The sequence below is a fragment of the Capricornis sumatraensis genome, chromosome 5 (genome assembly GCF_032405125.1).
Source record: "Capricornis sumatraensis isolate serow.1 chromosome 5, serow.2, whole genome shotgun sequence".
Lineage (NCBI taxonomy): Eukaryota > Metazoa > Chordata > Mammalia > Artiodactyla > Bovidae > Capricornis > Capricornis sumatraensis.
This window is the reverse complement of record NC_091073.1, coordinates 4,676,451-4,695,191: the sequence shown is the minus strand read 5'-3', so window position 1 is coordinate 4,695,191 and position 18,741 is coordinate 4,676,451. Positions and strand designations below refer to the sequence as shown.

The window sequence follows — 18,741 nt, the reverse complement described above, 5'->3', positions numbered from 1 at the left end:
GTACTGGAGTGAGGTGCCATTGCCTTCTCCGTTTATGCAACCTACAGCCAATCAATACATCTTAGCAAGGTGTTTGCATTCTCCCTCTGACCATAGTAATATAATAAATAACAAAGAGAGTTAGGAAAAAGTAAGTTCGTTCAGGCTGGTATTTAGCATACACCTGAGAGTGGGTAGCAGGATTATGTTTAGAAATCTGAGACTAGTTGGGAGACTAGGTAGCCATCTAGAGACTGCCTTCTCAAAATGGGACTTCGTAGTGATGTTTTTATATGGCCGTCAATTCATAAGTATTAGTTATGATTATATTCAGTATAACTGCAAAATCAACTCTGATACCAAATAGTAAAATATTTCTTGTGTTTTCTGTGACTTAATATTTTTTAGAATTGACTTTCCCAGTGGGAATGGAAGTCATGGGAAATTTGCTATATAGTACCTCCTTCTCAACTGTGTCCACGTAGTATATCAACTTGTTTTAGTATTTGTAATGAATTAAGAGTTCACGAGGTTGGTATAAAGGAGTGGTGTATCACTTAAAAGCAGTATATAGAAAGTCAATTCTGAGTCTACTAGGATGCCCAGTCTATTGAGTAACCATGCCTAAGAATGTATTGTCCATAAATACTAATTAATTTAGCACCCTTAATCAGTCATACGGTCAGGACTATGGTAAGAAATCATCCACTGTTTCTTTTTTCACTCCTGTACTTTTTTCTTTTCTATCCTCACCTTGCATTTACAGAATATTCTCAGTTATCTCCTAGAATAGTGACTACAGGCTCTAAACTCAACGTGTTTGTCTTTTTTTCTTTTAATCTATACAACTGAGTTGTTTGCTTTTGTTTCTCTGTGAGCTTGGTAGTTCCAAGAAAAACAAATTCAAATAAAATGCCTACACGAGTCCCTTCAACACTGGACGATGTGAGATAGGAAAACTACAGAGTAGATAGAAGCCACTTCAGTCAGTTCATGTGGATTATTTTCTTCTCAGTCAATACATTTTATAAAATAACGAGCAGTTATTTTATCCTTCAGGGTCCCTGGATTTGTACATTTATTGGTTTCTTAAAGATTTAGTCTATACTGTACCCTAAAAGTTTTATACCCTAAATATTTCTGTAAACACTCCCTCAGTTCAGGCCTGCATCACCTTGTTATTCCCAGTATTAATGCCTTCAGATTCGCCTTCCTCCGGTTATTCGTATGCCCTTCAGATTCCTCCCTCCTGTGGTGTTTAGAGTCACCAGTCTCAAAAGCACACGTGACCATGAGGCACTCTGAGTCACATTAATGTCTAGACCTCTTAAGGCGCCATTGATGCTCTCATAATCTGCCTTCTGCCTGACCCTTTATCTCTAGCCCTTTCAGTCCTTTGCTCTAGAATTCTGAACTGCTGCTGGCACCCTTGTCACTTGTCCCTGTTGTTGTTCAGTTGCTCAGTGGTGTCTGATTATACGTGGCCCCAGGGATCACAGCACACCAGGCTTCCCTGTCCTTCACCATCTCCCAGCACTTGCTCAATTCACGTTCATGGAGTTGGTGATGCCATCCAAACATCTCATCCTCTGTCATTCCCTTCTGCTCCCGACTTCAACCTTTCCCAGCATCAGAGTCTTTTCTAATGAGTCAGCTCTTCAAATCCGGTGGCCAAAGTACTGGAACTTCAGTGCCAGCGTCAGTTTTTCCAATGAATGTTCAGAACTGATTTTGTTTAGGATTGACTGGTTGGATCTCCTTGCAGTCCAAGGGACTGTCATGAGTCTTTTCGAACACCACCGTTGAAAAGCATCAGTTCTTGGGTGCTCAATCTTCTTTTTGATCCAACTCTCATATCCATACATGACTACTGGAAAAGCCTTTGTTTTGACTAGATGGACCTTTGTCAGCAAAGTAACGTTTCTGCTTTTTAATACGCTAAGTTTGTCATATCTTTTCTTCCAAGGAGCAGGTGTCCTTTAATTTCATGACTGCATTCACCATCTGCATTGATTTTGGAGCCCAAGAAAATAAAGTCTGTTTCTGTTTTCATTGTTTCGCCATCTCTTTGCCACGAAGTGATGGGACTGGATGCCATGACCTTTGTCAGTCCCATCCCTTCACTTTGGACAAATACCTACCCTGTGGTGTGTGTGCTTCTCTCCCCATATTGCTACAGCCTGAAATGCTCTCCCTCTCCTGCCTCTGTTCCCTTGAGCTGTGTAAGTCTTCCCTCAGGCATTATCTCTAGAAAAGCCATCCCTTGCACCTTTTTCTACATTTTTCGTTAACTCCAATGTCTAGTACTGAGCGGAAACCTGAGAAATAATTATTGAATAAAACACAGGCTCTGTATCAACCTAGAGGGGTGGGATGGGGAGGGAGATGAGAAGGAGGTTCAAAAGGGGCAATATACGTGTACCTATGGCTGATTCATGTTGAGGTTTGACAGAAAACAACAAAATTCTGTAAAGCAGTTATCCTTCAATTAAAAAAAAAAATTCTATATATACCGAGATGACTTTTAAGAGCTTGTCCTCTGCATTCTAGGAGCCAAGAAGATAGGCATGTAAAGGAATAATTTACAGTTCAAGTCTATATCTATCACTAGGAAAATTTAGAAAGATACACTAGAAAAATCTTTAAAGGCCTAAGGTAGCCACAAGGAAAGGCATACCTCTTTATCAGAGGAAAGATGGCAGAAATCAAAGACAACTTCACAAAGCAGATTGAGCCTTAACAGATGAAAAGTAATTTGTCAGAAGAGTAGAGGGAAGCATTTCAGATGAAGGAACTGATTAAAGCTAAAAAGCAAGAGGAATTTTGTAAACCCTGAATAATGTTGCAGTTGATGCTTGGCATGTTGTTAAAAAGGTCCTGTTATGAAATAGAGAAGAGAATGTATGGTGACTTTATATGTCTGTCCTGTATTTTGTTTTGTTTCTGATTGTTTTGTTCACTGCTGTTTGGATTGAGAAGGCAATGGCACCCCACTCCAGTACTCTTGCCTGGAAAATCCCATGGATGGAGGAGCCTGGTAGGCTGCAGTCCATGGGATTGCTAGGAGTCGGACATGACTGAGTGACTTCACTTTCACTTTCATGCATTGGAGAAGGAAATGGCAACCCACTCCAGTGTTCTTGCCTGGAGAATCCCAGGGACAGGGGAGCCTGGTGGGCTGCCATCTATGGGGTCGCACAGAGTCGGACACGACTGAAGCTAATTAGCAGCAGCAGCAATGACTGAATCTTTGAGCTGTTTGTGTGCCTGTAACCTGGTGACATCTTGTATTTCTCAAATGGTTTGTTGAAGTTTTTAGGTCATTGGAAGTAGTTCTTAAAGAAGTAAATATTCAGCTGAAGATTAAGATTGATTTAATGTCATTTCACACAATGTTTTAGATCTATGTTTTAAGTGAGGATTATGTCTTTTATCTAAACATTCAAAGTAATTTTAACTAAATATGCAGATCTGTCAAGAGAACTAGACTTGGAAATGATAACAGAGGAAGAACAAGAAAAACTTGATGAAGATGAGAATAACCATGCACAGGTATGTAAAACTGTAAATTTCAATATCTGGTGTAGTACTGTATGAGAAAATGTGTATCAAACAAGGCCAATTAGAATGGAAAGATAAGTTAGAACCCATCACGAATGAGTTAAAGTGGAAGTTCAGTGAAATTTTGTGAGGACTACCAAATTAGCATTTCTCCTGAGGAAGATCCACTACATTGATAACCCTAAAGAAGGGGCAGACCAAAAGGAAATATCTCCTAATCTCAAAAACAATATACCTGATTGTGAGGAAAAAGATGCATTTGGAGTATCTGTCTCTCTAGTATTCCAAGCATTTCCTGAACCAAAAGAACCCAGTCTCAAAAATGTTTTTCTGTGGTCTGTAAAGTCTAGGTCCCTTGGATAGGCTTGTGGGTCATCTTCAAAGCTTTGTGTCCCTGAAAATAAAGTAGACTTTTAAAATTATCAGCTAGACATTGTACATGTGCTTATGAAAATTGAGGAGAGTTTTTGTAATGATACAGAAAATAAAAAAGTAGGGGAGCCGGTAGTTATATTTGAAGTGAAAGACCAAGAGATTGATATGCAGATGTCACAAAAATGAAGCAAGATCCCACTAATCGGAAATTAGACATGGGACAGGCATGTCACTCTAGTCTGTGGCTTGTCTACTCTGGTAAGATGAAACATCGAATTCAAATAAAAATTCACATTCCCCTTGCTGTTGTTAAATACTGATCTAAAAAATAAAGCAATACAGGACTGGTTCCAGAAGCCACTGCATGCAGATAATTGCAGTGCTAGTGACAATAAAAACATGGAACCTGAATTAGAAAATGGGAATTCTTCTCCACCTAATAGTCATAGCGCATCTGAAGTGCATGTAAATGAAGAATTAGAGAAGGATATGCAGAGGTTTAAGAATGAAATAGACATGTTTCAAGTAGAGTTTCTGGCTCTGGAAAAAGAGAAAATTTAACTTCCAAAAGAGTTTCTCATTTTCTCTTGCTTTGGTTTTTCTCTTTCTTGATGATGTGGTCCATTTTGTTTTTCCATTTATGAATAAAGCGGGGTCATCCAAAGAAGTAATTGTGTAGAAATCGATTATTATCTCAATAACAGGAATTCAGGAAACTATTTTCATGGCTTTTGTCCTTCAATCAATTCTAATATCTAATTCTTCTCCATCAGTCTTCATATGGACTGGGAAACTCAGTTAGCTATGTGCTATGTGGTCTTCTGAGCCAGAATAAGCACCAAGGAAATTGCTTAAGAAAAATAATCAGCTAGGGTTTTGTGTCTTTTTTTTCCCCCTTTAACTCTGTTGGGTTAAATATAAGTTATATTTCCACAGAATGGGAAGAATGACTGAGAGATGAGACATGAACATGTGTTCCCTCTAATCTCTTCATTGTGGTTGAATATGTGTGATCTTCTCTGCTTTCTGCAATCGCTGGGCACATAGATTTCTGGCCACTTCAGGATCTTTTAAATAACAAATACATGTGCTCCCACATAGGCTTTAATCAGTATTCTCAGATGTTTCTTTTGAGACAGACCTTTCCATTATGTTGTTTACTAAAATGTAGAACGTTTTGACATGTGTGATTTTGTTACATAGATAGTGTGTATGTGTGTGTGTGTGAAAGTTGCTCAGTCATGTCCAACTCTTTGCAAACCCTTGGACTGTAGCCTGCCAGGCTCCTCTGTCCATGGAATTCCCTAGGCCAGAAAGAAGACCAGAGTGGCTAGCTGTTCCCTTCTGCAGAGGATCTTCCTAATCCAGGGATTGAACCCAGGTCTCCTGCATTGAAGGTGGATTCTTTAATATTTGAGCCACCAGGGAAGACCATAGGTAGTATAAACCCTGAGCAAAAAAGAAAAAAAAAATTAAGGGTTTCTCTACAAAGGAGAAGACTGAGTTCTGAGATGCTATGAGATTTTTTTTTTCAGTAATAAGGTTTTTTAAATTGTTTGTTTGCTCTTTTGTGTAAGAGGTGCTCTGACTGAGTTTGAACAGACAAAAAGACAAAAAAGAAAAGAAAGAAAGAATGAATGAAAGAAAGAAAGAAAGAAAGAAAGAAAGAACTCTATGTATTCTCCTGTTAAAAAAAAAAAAAAAAGGAGATGAGCCCTACTCCCAACTAAGGCATTGAGTTACTGTGCCAAAGTCACGCTTTTAACTTACCTGATTAATCTGATGAATTCAGTTGGTAATATAAAACATTTGACATTCCAGAATTGTATTATCTCTTTTGGTGGCATAAAATGCTTGGGAGTGCCAGTTTAGGGGCCTTAAAGAAAACCTTGAACATTTTTTGATTTTATTGCTGTTTTTGGTAAATAGTGAGGCAATACTAGGTAATTATTTCTATACCCTCTAGCTGTCAGGTTTGATGGTTATTGAATGTGGAATTGGGAAGCATTACTTATATTCCAGGATTCCACACTAACTAACAACTCCTCAGTTTCATTCTGCTCCTTGTGTTTTGGTAAACTTTGGTTCACCGTGACTTTTTTTGCTATCTCCCAGATGGAAGTGAAAAAATAATTGTAAAAGGCAGAGGGGAAAGAATAGCTTTAGTGCAGAGAGAAGAATGTTTCCTTTCTGAGGCATGAAGGTGTCACATCCTCTACATCTGGCTGTTTAATGGAAACTCCAGGTGGTAAAGACCAAAGACGACAGATTCTGTTTCTTTCTCTTTGTATTTCTCTGTCTCTGCCAGTCAGATGGGGAAGACTGAATATGAATAATTGCATCTTATTAAGAAAGCCATTTTTGAAATTTTGGGAATTTTGTTCTTTTCCTCAAACAGAAAGGAGCAGATTTTACAAACATTTCAGTGACTTGCAAGTGATAAAATTAAAATGACGACCCTGTATGCAAGACAGGAAAAAAGACACAGCTGTGTATAACGGACTTTTGGACTCAGAGAGAGAGGGAGAGGGCGGGATGATTTGGGAGAATGGCATTCTATCATGTATACTATCATGTAAGAATTGAATCGCCAGTCTATGTCTGACGCAGGATACAGCATGCTTGGGGCTGGTGCATGGGGATCACCCACAGAGATGTTATGGGGAGGGAGGTGGGAGGGGGTTTCATGTTTGGGAACACATGTAAGAATTAAAGATTTTAAAATTTAATAAAAAAAAAAAAACAAACAAAAAAAAATAAATAAATAAAATAAACACAGAAATATTTTTATCACTTAAATTCAGGGCGAGCACTGAGTCAAATAATAAAATTGAAAATAAAGATCTTTATAATCAGTATATAGCAATTATTCTTAGTGTCAAACTTCCATTAAAGGTTGAAGAAGAAAAGAAACACAAAACTAGTGAAGTGGAAGTATCAGAGAATGTATGCAATGCTGCTGATGAGAGTGGATTGTTTCAGCAGAGAAAGCGTGGAGGAAATAGCAACCAGGAGTTTCCTGCTATCAGAATGAGGGTTCTGATAGGTAATCCTATATCAATATTTAACAGCACGTCCCTTGTTATTTTCCTATAAAATAATTTCTAACTTGAGCTAATGTTTGTGATGTACAGATTTTATATTTTACTAGAGATATAGTTATTTTTTAATACTCTTGGCCTTATTTACTAGAGTTCCTTTGTTAACATACCATCATGTTACATATTGGAATATTCTGGATTTGACTGCATACTTGCCTTAATCAGTGTGTTGTATATTTAAATTTGTTTCATCGCTAATGAACATCCTTTCATTTCAGTTTGAGGACTTTTTTCAGGATTTCTCATGAGGCGGGACTAATGGTGATGAACTCCATCAGGTTTGCTTTGTCTGGGACAGTTTATATTTCTCTTTCATTTCTGAAAGACAACTTTTCTGGAAAGAGTACTCTTGGCTGGCAGGTTTTTCTCTCCTAGCACTTTGAGTGTGTCCATGGATGGAGGCAAGATTGCTGTTGGTGGCGGGAGAATTGATGAGGCATCGGTCTTTCAGCCATGATGCTGCTGTCGCCGCATCATGCGGGTGGTTTACAAGTAAACTCTCCTCCCCTGGCCAAATATTTCCTTGGTTTCTTCTTTCATGGTATATGTGCCTCATGTCATTTAAAATATCACCTAAATTAAGTGTGGCTTTTTTCTGTGAATTCTCTTTTTGACTTATTTTTGGTTGTGCTGGGTCTTTGCTGCCGCAGTTCTTGGGCTTCTCAGTGTGGTGGCTTCTCTGGATGCTGAGTGTGTGCTCTAGGGTGCTGGCTTCAGTAGCTGTGGAGCACGGTTTAGTTGCACCATGGCATGCAGGATCTTCCCTGACCAGGAATGGAACACCTGCCCCCTTTATTGGTAGGTGGACTCCTAAGCACTGGATCACCAGGGAAGTCCCTAAATTCACCATTATTATATTTAGTAGCAAAATAAAAAATATAATGTAAATCTACTTATGACTCCCATGTCTAAGAGTCAAGGTGTTTAGCCAGTGGAATCCAGGTTTTCAGCGTAGCCCTTGAGGTTCTTCTCAGTGTCTTTCCAGATGCATCTCTCTACTTTCTTCCATGTATTTTGTGCTCTTCCTTCCAGGTTTCTTGGAACAACCCAGATGCCCTGTGCCTGATGTTTGTGCTCATATTCGAGTCTCCAAGTAGAATGACTTTCTCCCTTTTCTGTTTCTCATGACCTCCTCTCTTCACTTCTTCTGCAAATCCTTCCTTATTTCACTTATTACTTTCATATGTCAAGTTTTATACATAATATTGTATCATAATCATATCCGTGTTTGAAAGAAGAATTTGTTTTCTTGCATATGGTTGGTACTCTGTAACTGTCTTGTAAATTAATCAATGACTTAAGATGGGTAAGAGTTGGAATATTATAAGAATTGATTGTTTTTTATTCTTTACCAGTTGAATTATTAGAAAACATTGGATTTTTTGTGGACTTTTTAAAGTAGCTATCCTGGTGTGCACAGGAAGGAAGCAAAGAAAAAGAATGATGATAAATGGACACGGGAAGAACGTGTGATTGCACCAATATTTGAAAAGACCGATTCACTGACTGGTGGTCTGCTGCATGTGAATGATGACAGCATTTTAAGGGAAGTGGATCAGGGTGATGACAGGTACATTCTCCAGATTGCTTGTTTGCAGGGGAAGAAATATTAACACTGAATACTTCTTCTGGAAATAGAGCAGCAGTATACAGTGCTCAAGCTAAGACTGCTCAACTCTAGTGGACGAACACTGCTGAAAGGTTAAGGTGAGGACCAGTGCCTTTGGCCAGAAGTCATTTCAGTAAACAGACCCCTTGGAAGCTGGACTGTAATGAATACATGTAAACATTCAGTAGGGGATGTTATTGGGACAGAAAATGAAGAACTGGATGGTAACTGAAGAGGAACGTGGAGTTCACAGGTGTTACTTGTTTTATGTTAAGAAGGGAGCTTTTAGAATATGGATGCTATTGGAAGGAGAAGGCAATGGCAACCCACTCCAGTACTCTTGCCTGGCAAACCCCATAGACGGAGGAGCCTGGTAGGCTGCAGTCCATGGGGTCGCTAGGAGTCGGACTCTACTGAGCGACTTCACTTTCACTTTTCACTTTCATGCATTGGAGAAGGAAATGGCAAACCACTCCAGTGTTCTTGCCTGGAGAATCCCAGAGATGGGGGAGCCTGGTGGGCTGCCGTCTATGGGGTCGCACAGAGTCGGACACAACTGAAGTGACTTAGCAGTAGCAGCAGCATGCTATTGGAAATGAGCCAGCCGAGGGCGTGTTTATTTAGTTTAGTCTTGTTTGCATTTCCAATACTAGAAAGCTTATTGATTGCATGACATTATCTTTAAACTATTACAGTAAACTAATTGTACATAATACTTCTGTTCATGTATAGTTTTATGGTAAGGGCTTGTTCATTGGTTCTGAAGTGTAATATTTCTATGTAATGGAATATGCAGATGATTGCTTAAGTTAATTCTATCATATATAGATTTTCAAAAATTACATAATTGTGAATTTACAAACACTTAGGCTATACTGAATAGGATATGGTCATTCCTTGATGATTCTAGTTGATAGTAACATGGTGAGTAACTATGATTCTGTAAGGTGCTCTGAAACATCACATCATATTAACTTCATAGTTGTTTATAGATTCCAAGGAAAAGGGGAAGATTTTGTTTATATTCAATAGAAAAACATTATTAGCAGTCTTTCACAAATTATTCCTTTTGCATGATAAAGATCTAAATGACAAAACCCGTGCTTCCTTTACTAAGCGTGTCATTAGCACATATTGTGTGCTCAATACATGTATGTCAGATGCATGAAGAAACAGCAGAATGGATGAATGAATGCCTATTGATGAATTTCTTTATAGAAAACAAAACTTTATTGACAGTAATTTGCAGGCTTGCCTACCTCTGAAGTCTTTTTAATTTTTGAGAAATATGTTTTAAGATTCAGAAATCATTACTTATAGCTATAGCTAGACCTGAAATAATACCATAGATTCATTTGCTATCATATTACTTTAAAAGGCATTTCAATATTACTTTCTCAACATATTTTGGAAGAGCAATGTTGAAGCCAGACTTCCTGGGTTTGAATTCTGGGTCTGTTGGTGACATGCTGAGTGGGCTTGGGCAAGTTCCTCAGCCTTTGTGCGCTCCATTTCCTCCTATACCTATCTCCTAGAATGGCTGTGAGGATTAAAATGCCTTTAGGACATGTCAGGTGTTTCTAATAATGCATGGCCGATGCATAGGAAGTCCTCAAAAAGCTAATATCTTGGTTATTCAAATGGATTTCTTTCTTAGAAGGACTGAAGGAATACCTCCCAGATAGGTCGTATTGCCATAAAAGTTAGTTCTTATGGAAAAGGACAGGTGCAGAAAACACTATTATACTGTTTCCTATCACACAACGCAAGTAACTTTATGTTTTTCCTTTCCTTGGATCTAACTTTAATACTTTATTAATATTACTGATATATTTTCTGTGTCCTTTAATGCTGTTTTTATTTATTTCTGCATCCTTTATAGACAATTACTTGCCAATGCAAAGAGTTTATATAAAAAAGAAAAGTTTAGGTATTGTTTGTATTTTTGAATATTTAATATTAGCTGGAAAAGAATCATTTGTTCTTTTAAGCCTGCAAGGAAAACACCGTATGAAAAGACGGTATAGTAAAAAAAAACAATGAACTTTCAAAAATATTATCCTTATTGAAAATACTTTGTCAAAGGAATAGTGGTAAAAAAGAAAATCTTCCTTTGTTGTAGAGAAGTTTACTTTGAACACATCATTTAGAACCACTGTTGATAAAGTTATCCTTTTGATAAAAATCTCTTTTTTTAAGAAATGTCTGTTTTTGTTTTGATACGGAGATTTATCACCTCTGTACACTTGGTGCATTTATACATATTTTAAGGACATTGTGAAACAATATTGTTTATGCGTAGGTCAAAGAATAAATCAATTACGTGAACGAACTGGATGACTTAACTCAGTCGTCTGAGACTGATTCTGAGGATGGTGATGTGCTTTACGAATTCCACGTTGCAAGTAGAACCTCTCGACGTGGTGTGTAAAGGTAGGACCGCAGTGTAAATGTTAACGGAAAGCCTGTCTGTGTATAGAGTAGTGATTTATGCATACCTTGTCAGTACTGCTCTAGAGCCAGGGATATGTTACAGTGCTGTGCATCTCAGAAGTTTCTTTTGCATTAAAAGGACATGAAAGTGAGTGTATACTCTGAGCCACAGGTCTATGATCTTCTCACTCACTGTACCTTCTGTTGACTCTTCTTTCCTATGCCTCCACCCACGGTCAGGTCAGCATCATTTTCCTCCTAGAGTAACTGAAATAATCTCAGGACTTCTTTCCCTGACACTCCACCTGGCAGAACCTTGGTCTGCACAGCAACTGTAATTATTGCCTATTTTTAAACATTCAGGTCTCATCGTGCTACCCCCTTGCTTCAAGCCCAACTGTTGCCTCTCTTTGCTGCCTGGTTAAAGGTCAAAATTATGTGGTTCCATCTGGTTTTAGTTTTCACTCTTCTTTCTACATGAATTCTAGAATCAGCTTGTCAGTTCCCTAAAATGTCTGCTGGTCTTAACGTTTTCATTTTCCTTCAGTTTAAAATACTTTGTACTTTCTCTTTTCATTACCTCTTTGATCCAAGGGTTATTTAGATCCGTGTGATTTAGTTTCCAAATATTTTATTGAGAGTTTTCCAGAGATCCTTCTGTGCTCTTGCTTCTCATGATTCATTAGGTGCATCCAGAGGGGCCTTGGGGCTAGGGCTGATTATTTCCTGCCTTGGAGGCAAGACCTTGCTGACTACCCTGTTCATTCTGCTGGTACCTAGGAGTTTTTCCAGCCTGGCTCATGAGAATAGGTAGAATTCCTGGGACTGAGTGAGCACCAGCCACATGTTCCAATAGTCTTTTCAGATGGTTTCTCCCTGGTCTCAGGTGTTTTCTCCCAGATGAGTGCTGTTCGTTCCTCTGCTGAATGCCCGAGGGGCTCCTCCTCAGGTCTCCAGTGTCCTTTTCCTCTCTGTTCCACTCTCTCCTCTCCACAGTTCTGATCTGTGATCTCTGCCCATTTTGGTTTCACCAGACTATCAGCTTTATTACCTCCTGTCAGGGAGTCTGGCTGACTCAGCTTCCATTCCTTCTCCCCGTGTTGGGGCCTGGAAATTCTCTCAAGGCAGTGAGCTGGGGCATTCCTTAGGCTAACCTCGAGTGTTTCCAGGATCATTGTCTTTCGTTCCCTGAAGTCCTTTGTCATGAAAATCATTGTTTAATGTATTTTGTCGGCATTGTTTTTGCTCGCTCCACTCAGGAAGGTAAATCAGTAGCTGTTCACTCTGTCTTGGTTAAAACATATGGCAGCTGGAGACTGTCCACAGGGTTGTTCCTCCTACTCTACTTACTACTTTCTGCTCATCCTTCATTTCTCAGTGTGACATCTCTTCCCCAGGGAAATCTTTCCTGGACCCAGTCTATGTCAAGTTATGTTATGTGATCATAGAACACTCTTTTCTTAGAATATCTATCTGAGTTCATATTTATTTTATTTGTCTTTGTCTGCTACTATATTTCAAGCTAAACAAGAGCTAGGGGCATGTGTTTTATTTGCAGAGCTTAGAATAATAATGTCTTCCACATTATAGACCCTTAATACTTGTTCAGTGCATGGATGAGTGAACATGAAAGGCACAGTACTTTATACTCAAAAATTACTCACATAATTTTTTGTTTGTTTGTTTCTATCTTTGTTTTCTTCATCATGCAAATTCTGTTAGCTTGTTGAAAATTCAAGATACAATTCTGTCACATGAAAAATTAGTAAATTTTCAAAGAAGCCACTGTGAACTAATTAGAGGAGAATTTTACAGAATGAAAATTAAGGTTCGTGGGCTACAAAAAGAGCTGTCAGAAACCAAAGAAGTGAAATCACAGTTAGAGCATCAGAAAGTGGAGTGGGAACGTGAGCGCAGCAGCTTGAGGTACTGTACACCTCACTTTTAAAGAAATATTTGAACTATTGTTTGTTTTAATACTGCAGAGACATAGACGTGTTATAAGGACTAACTTATCCTCTAGGATTTTACAGAGGAGAAAGTGTTACTTGTATTGTGGAATGTGAAATTCTTGGAAATAATATAGCAGGTTCTTAACACTGAATGATTCTAATACCTTAATGTATATTTTTCCAAATCATCATTTTCATGACCATACAAAAGTCTGCCATAATGGAAACTCCATTAAATATTTACCAAATTGACTTTCAGTTGTTTTTAACTTTTCTGTGTTCTATTTAATACTGCAAGGAACACCTTTCTATAAATCATTTTTACCTTTCTAATTATTTGAACTACATTTTCTTTAATAATATCGTATAATGTGGTCAAAGTATGAGAACTTAAAAAAGGTCTGTGGTCTATATTTCTAAACTATTCTTAGGAAAGTTTTTATTACTTTACATTCCCACCCATAGATTTATGAAGCAGCCATTTTTCTCAAGAGAAAATGAAACAAAATTTTATGCAATTTTTTTCTTAACCCTCTCTCTGAAAACAGTGATCATTATTAGGTGTTTTTCATTGCATTCCCCCTACGTTTACTATTTTAAACATTGTGAAGAGGGAACGGGAGTTATTGCAGCAGTGAATAATCTCATTATTTTCTAAGAAGAGGTTTAAATTTTGCAGATTCAGCTTAAAGCAAGAAGAAGAGAATAGAAGAAATGTCAAGATGTTATATGAAAAAATAAGGGAACATTTAAGAAGAAAAGAAGACAAATATAGTAAAGAAGCTGAAGTGAAACAGCACCTAGAACTCACTCTCCAAGCAGTAGAAATGAAACTGAAGCCTGAGAGAAATAATCTGAATCAGGTAGAGTAATCTTTGGTGAAAATTTCAAATTTCTAACATGATTTTATCAATATTATTTATAATATCCCGTTTTTTAAAAATGCCGTTTATTTAGTGTCATTTTGTTTAGTGTTCTAGGAACTTTTAGGTTAATTGTTAAAAACAAAAGAAAAGAAATTCAAAGTTCCCAAAGAAACAAGGCTAGAAATAAGAATTGTATGATCCTGACATGATGGGTGCACTTTTTCGAGCACAGGGAGGAAGAGGTCACGTCAGTAGCTCACACAATAGATCCTGAGAAACCACAGGGTTGAGAATGGTGTGAAACTGGAGGTTAGGCTCTCAGCTCACCTCAGGCAACCGATCTTTCAGCCTTGACAGACCATTCGTGAGTGAATAGGTCTAGAAGAGAAGGGGTGCTGGGAGGGACCATCATGCCTAATTTTACCTCAGGTTGCCTCTGGCCTTCAATCTGGCAGGTGGCTGAGGGTCGTGGACCCCCCTCCCTCTGTGCCATCACCCTCCAGTCCACCTGCCCCATGAACAGCTCAGAGCTGGCTCCAGCTTCCCCAGCTGCATCCTCCCTCACAGCAGAGTCCTCAAGGACAGGTGTTAACTGGCGTCCTTGAGAGGTGCAGGAATTTTTTTCCAGCAGTTGGTAGAAACCAGACACTCTTGAAGTTGGTTGTCCTTCTTTCTGCAGAGTTCTCAAGTGGCATCTCAGAGCAGAGGAATTTGCTCCCACACCCGATGTCCCTCTCAAACATGGACTGGGTCCCATCCCTGATGTTCTAGCAGCAGATCTCCCACAACGAAAAGCTCTCGGGAAGAGCTCGGGAAAGTAGTATTTGTAATTCAAATCCATTTGTCTAGAGCAGTCAGGTAGTGACATACGATGGCCTCATCCAAGGAGAGGCCTTTAATATTTTCCATAGGAATCGATCTCAAATCTTTTGTGACTATCTTGGAGGAGCCGGGACCCTGATTGTGGTTTAGGCAAGGAAGACCGTGTGTGGTCCACCATTGGCTGCGCTACCCGACCAAGTCCCTCTGCCTTGGAGTGAACGTGTCAGTCACTCCATGCATGTCATCACCTTCAGTGTCTAAATCAGAGTCCATTCCTGGCTCTACTGTCATTTCTTTAACCAATACCCTGTCAGCGATCTCTTCACACCACTTACTGTTTTTCATTTTGTAAAAACTGCAACATCAGTTGTAAAAACACTTTTTAACACTTTAAAAAGTTGTTTCTTTAGAACAACATATAAAAGTGCCTCCCCCACACCACGGGGAGGAAAAAAAAAAAAAGAACTCTTGCTACCAATTAAAGATATTCTGGGTTTAGGTTATGATTTCACTTCCTCGATTGATCATTAGGTTAGTTTATCACTTCCCCTGATGGTAAGGAGGAAACTATAGGCAGTTCAGAGACCACATTCTGAATGTCATTCTTCTGCTTGTGAGAAAATGAGCACTCTGCTCTGTGAGTGTCTTATTTCAGTACAAGGAACTTTTGAAAACAGTGATAGATATGCCATAATATATACTTAGTGATAGTTATTAAGTGTTTTTCATTGTATTTTCCCCATCTTACTATTTTAAACATTATGGACGGATAATAAAAGTTATTGCAGCAGAAGAGAATCTCATAGTTTTCTAAGAGCTTTCTAAATTTTACCTTATTTACCATGAGTGTATGTACCATGAATGAAATAGGAAGCTTATTTTGTATTGATACGTTTGTACTAGAGACATGTGTTTTGACGTAAGAAGACTAGTAGACTCCAAAGACCTGGCAAAAAGGCTGCAGCTTACTCATATTTTTAACTTTTTCCTTTCCAGAATCATTACAGCGAATGAGTTAACTAATGTTTGTACAACTGCCTAGTACAGTTGTTAATAGGTGTAATTCTTGTAATTGCCTATTAAAATGTTAGAAGGTAGCATATTCTCAAGGAAAAACTTTTTGTACAAAATTTAGTCTATTTATACAGAGGTAAGGCTCTTACTGTGAAGTAGATGTATAGGAGGTATCAAATGCAGTGTTTATAAACCTAGCAGGTGGTGTTGTTTATTGAATTATACTTGATTAACAGTATTCTGTTAGTTTTGGGTACACAGCACAGTGATTCAGATACATATGTATATGTGTGTGTATATTATATAAATGAGGCTTCCCTGCTGGCTCAGACTGTAAAGAATCTGCCTGCAGTGCAGGAGACCTGGGTTAAATCCTTGGGTTGGGAAGATCCCCTGGAGAAGGTGGAGAAGGAAATGGCACCCCACTCCAGTATTCTTGCCTGGAAAATCCCATGGGCAGAGGAGCCTGGTAGGCTTCAGTCCATAGGGTTGCTAAGAGTCAGACATGACTGAGCTACTTCACTTTCACTTTTCACTTTCATACATTGGAGAAGGAAATGACAACCCACTACAGTGTTCTTGCCTGGAGAATCCCAGGGACGGCAGAGAGAATTGTGTCTCGCTTCAGAGACACAACTGAAGCGACTTAGCAGCAGCAGCCTGGAGAAGGAAATGGCTACCCTCTCCAGTATTCTTGCCTGGGAAATCCAATGGACAGAGGAGCCTGGCAGGCTATAGTCTATGGGGTCGCAAAGAGTTGGACATGACTGAGTGACTAATACACATACACACTCACTCACACACACACTCACATATACACACATATTCTGTTTCAGATTCTTCTTGCAGAATATTAAGTGTAGTTCCTTATGTTGTACAGTACATCTCTCTTGGTTATTTTATATCTACTAGTGTGTATATGTTAATCCCAACATCCTAATATATCCCTTCTCCTACCCCTCTTTCCCATGTGGTCACCACAAGTTTGTTTTCTGTGTCCATGAGTCTCTTTCTGTTGTGTGAATAAGTTCACTTTAGATTCTACATCAGTATGATATAATACTTGTCTTTTTCTGACTTACATCACTTAGGGTGATAATGTCTAGGTCCATCCCTGTTGCTGCAAATAGCATTATTCCCTTCTTTTTTATGGCTTACTAGTTTTCCATTATATAAATATTCCACATCAGATGCAATTTTTAAGTATAGTCAGATCTATGAATCTTTTATTTTAAGCCTTCTGGGTTTGTTGTAGTTCAGAAAGAAGCCTTTCCAGTTCTGAGCTTCTTGAAAAGTCTCTTGGGATTTCTTTTTTACTTTTGTGGATTCATTGTCTTCCATTAAATGTTTGAACCTTTGGGAATTTCTGCTTGTATAAAGTCTGAGGGTTGAATTGAACCTTATTTTTCCCTGTTGGAGACACACTTGGTGCAGTCTTTTCATTGTATAAGCATACAAGTTAGTCTTTCATTTCAGAGGAAATCATGGAATATCACTTTATTGAGTACTAGCTAAAAATCTCCTTTGTTTCACTTAGGTTTCTGATAGTTGTGAAGAAGCAAAAGACCTGTTGCACAAAAACCACATGCTCAGGATGAACTTGCCACGCTGAGACTGGAGATAGATGTACTGAAACAGCACCGGGAAAAGGAAAAGAACTATTTTGAGAACATGGAAATTCTCAAAGTGAAGAATGATGATCTACAAAAGGCAGTAAAATTGAGTGAGGAAACGTTAACAAAGACTATATCCCACTATACAGGCCAGCTTAATGCTCTAACAGCTGAGAATACAATGCTAACCTCTAAGCTGGAGAACGAAAAAGAAAGTAAACAAAGACTGGAAACGGAAGTGAAATCCTACCGTTCTAGACTGGCTGCTGCCTTACACGATCATGATCAAGGTCAGACATCAAAAAGAGATCTGAAACTTGCCTTCCAGAGAGCAAGAGACAAGTGGTTATGCTTGCAGGACAAAATGAAATTCGATGTGGCTAATCTAAGAGATAACAATGAGAAGCTTTCCCAGCAACTATCTACAGTGGAAAGTATCTTCAATAAGCTGAAAATCAAGCTGCATCACACGAGAGATGATCTTAGAGAAAAGACTTTAATGTTAGAACGTGTCCAGAGAGATCTAAGCCAACGAGAGTGTCAAAAGCAGGAAATTGAACACATGTATCAGAACAAACACAGCAAAGTGAATACATGCCTTGGAAAGCATAAATCCTTAGAGAAGAGATTATCTCAACCCCAGAGTGCAAACGTGTTGCTCCGACAGCAACTGGGTAATGCACGAAACAGAGCCGACAGTAAAGAGAAGATGGTCATTAGCATCCAAGATCAGTTTTAGCAGATCGTGAGAAAACTTCAGGCCGAACGTAAGAAACAAGGTCTGATGCTGGAGGAAAGAAACAAGTAGTTGATCAAGGAGTGTAATCGTTTAAAAGAAAGAATGTATTGGTACGAAAATGAGAAAGCAGAAGGAGAAGTGAGTATCCAGAAGGAGAAATAATTCTCAGACTTCCTGAAAGAAAGTTCAAAGTGATTCTTGATTCTGGCTAAATGTTGAATCTAGTTGAGTATAAAAAATACACAAGGTGTGAATCTATGGTCTCTAAGCCAGCCTAAAAGCATACCTTGTATCCAGCAAATAAAAATTAGACTGAAGAAATGCTTTGCTTTGAGTAGGGACATCTTGTTGTTTATGAAATGTTAAGAGATTTAGTTCTAAATTTTTAACATAGACAGGCACTAGTAATTTACTCTTTATTAAGGTAATAATTTTAATCTTTATGTTACCACATTTCAGTATCATGATAAAGCAGATAAATGAAATGTTCAAACCTGAAATGAATATCTTGAAATGAAGCCTCACTTACCTGGATTATCTTGATAGTCACTTCCAGGTTTCCCAGAGGCTGTATTTTGTATATCATACTTTGGCTTCAGTAGCTTGTCAGAGCTTTTTGTTATATTTGTTGGTACAATTTTATTTTTGTCCATGTCAATTTGAGTTAATATGGAAAC

The 18,741-nt window shown here is 38.4% G+C and overlaps 1 pseudogene; it reads left to right on the top strand.

Annotated features, from left to right (window-relative positions):
- Nucleotides 1–18,741, top strand: part of LOC138080174 (ankyrin repeat domain-containing protein 26-like) — a 70,385-nt pseudogene that overhangs the window by 42,603 nt on the left and 9,041 nt on the right.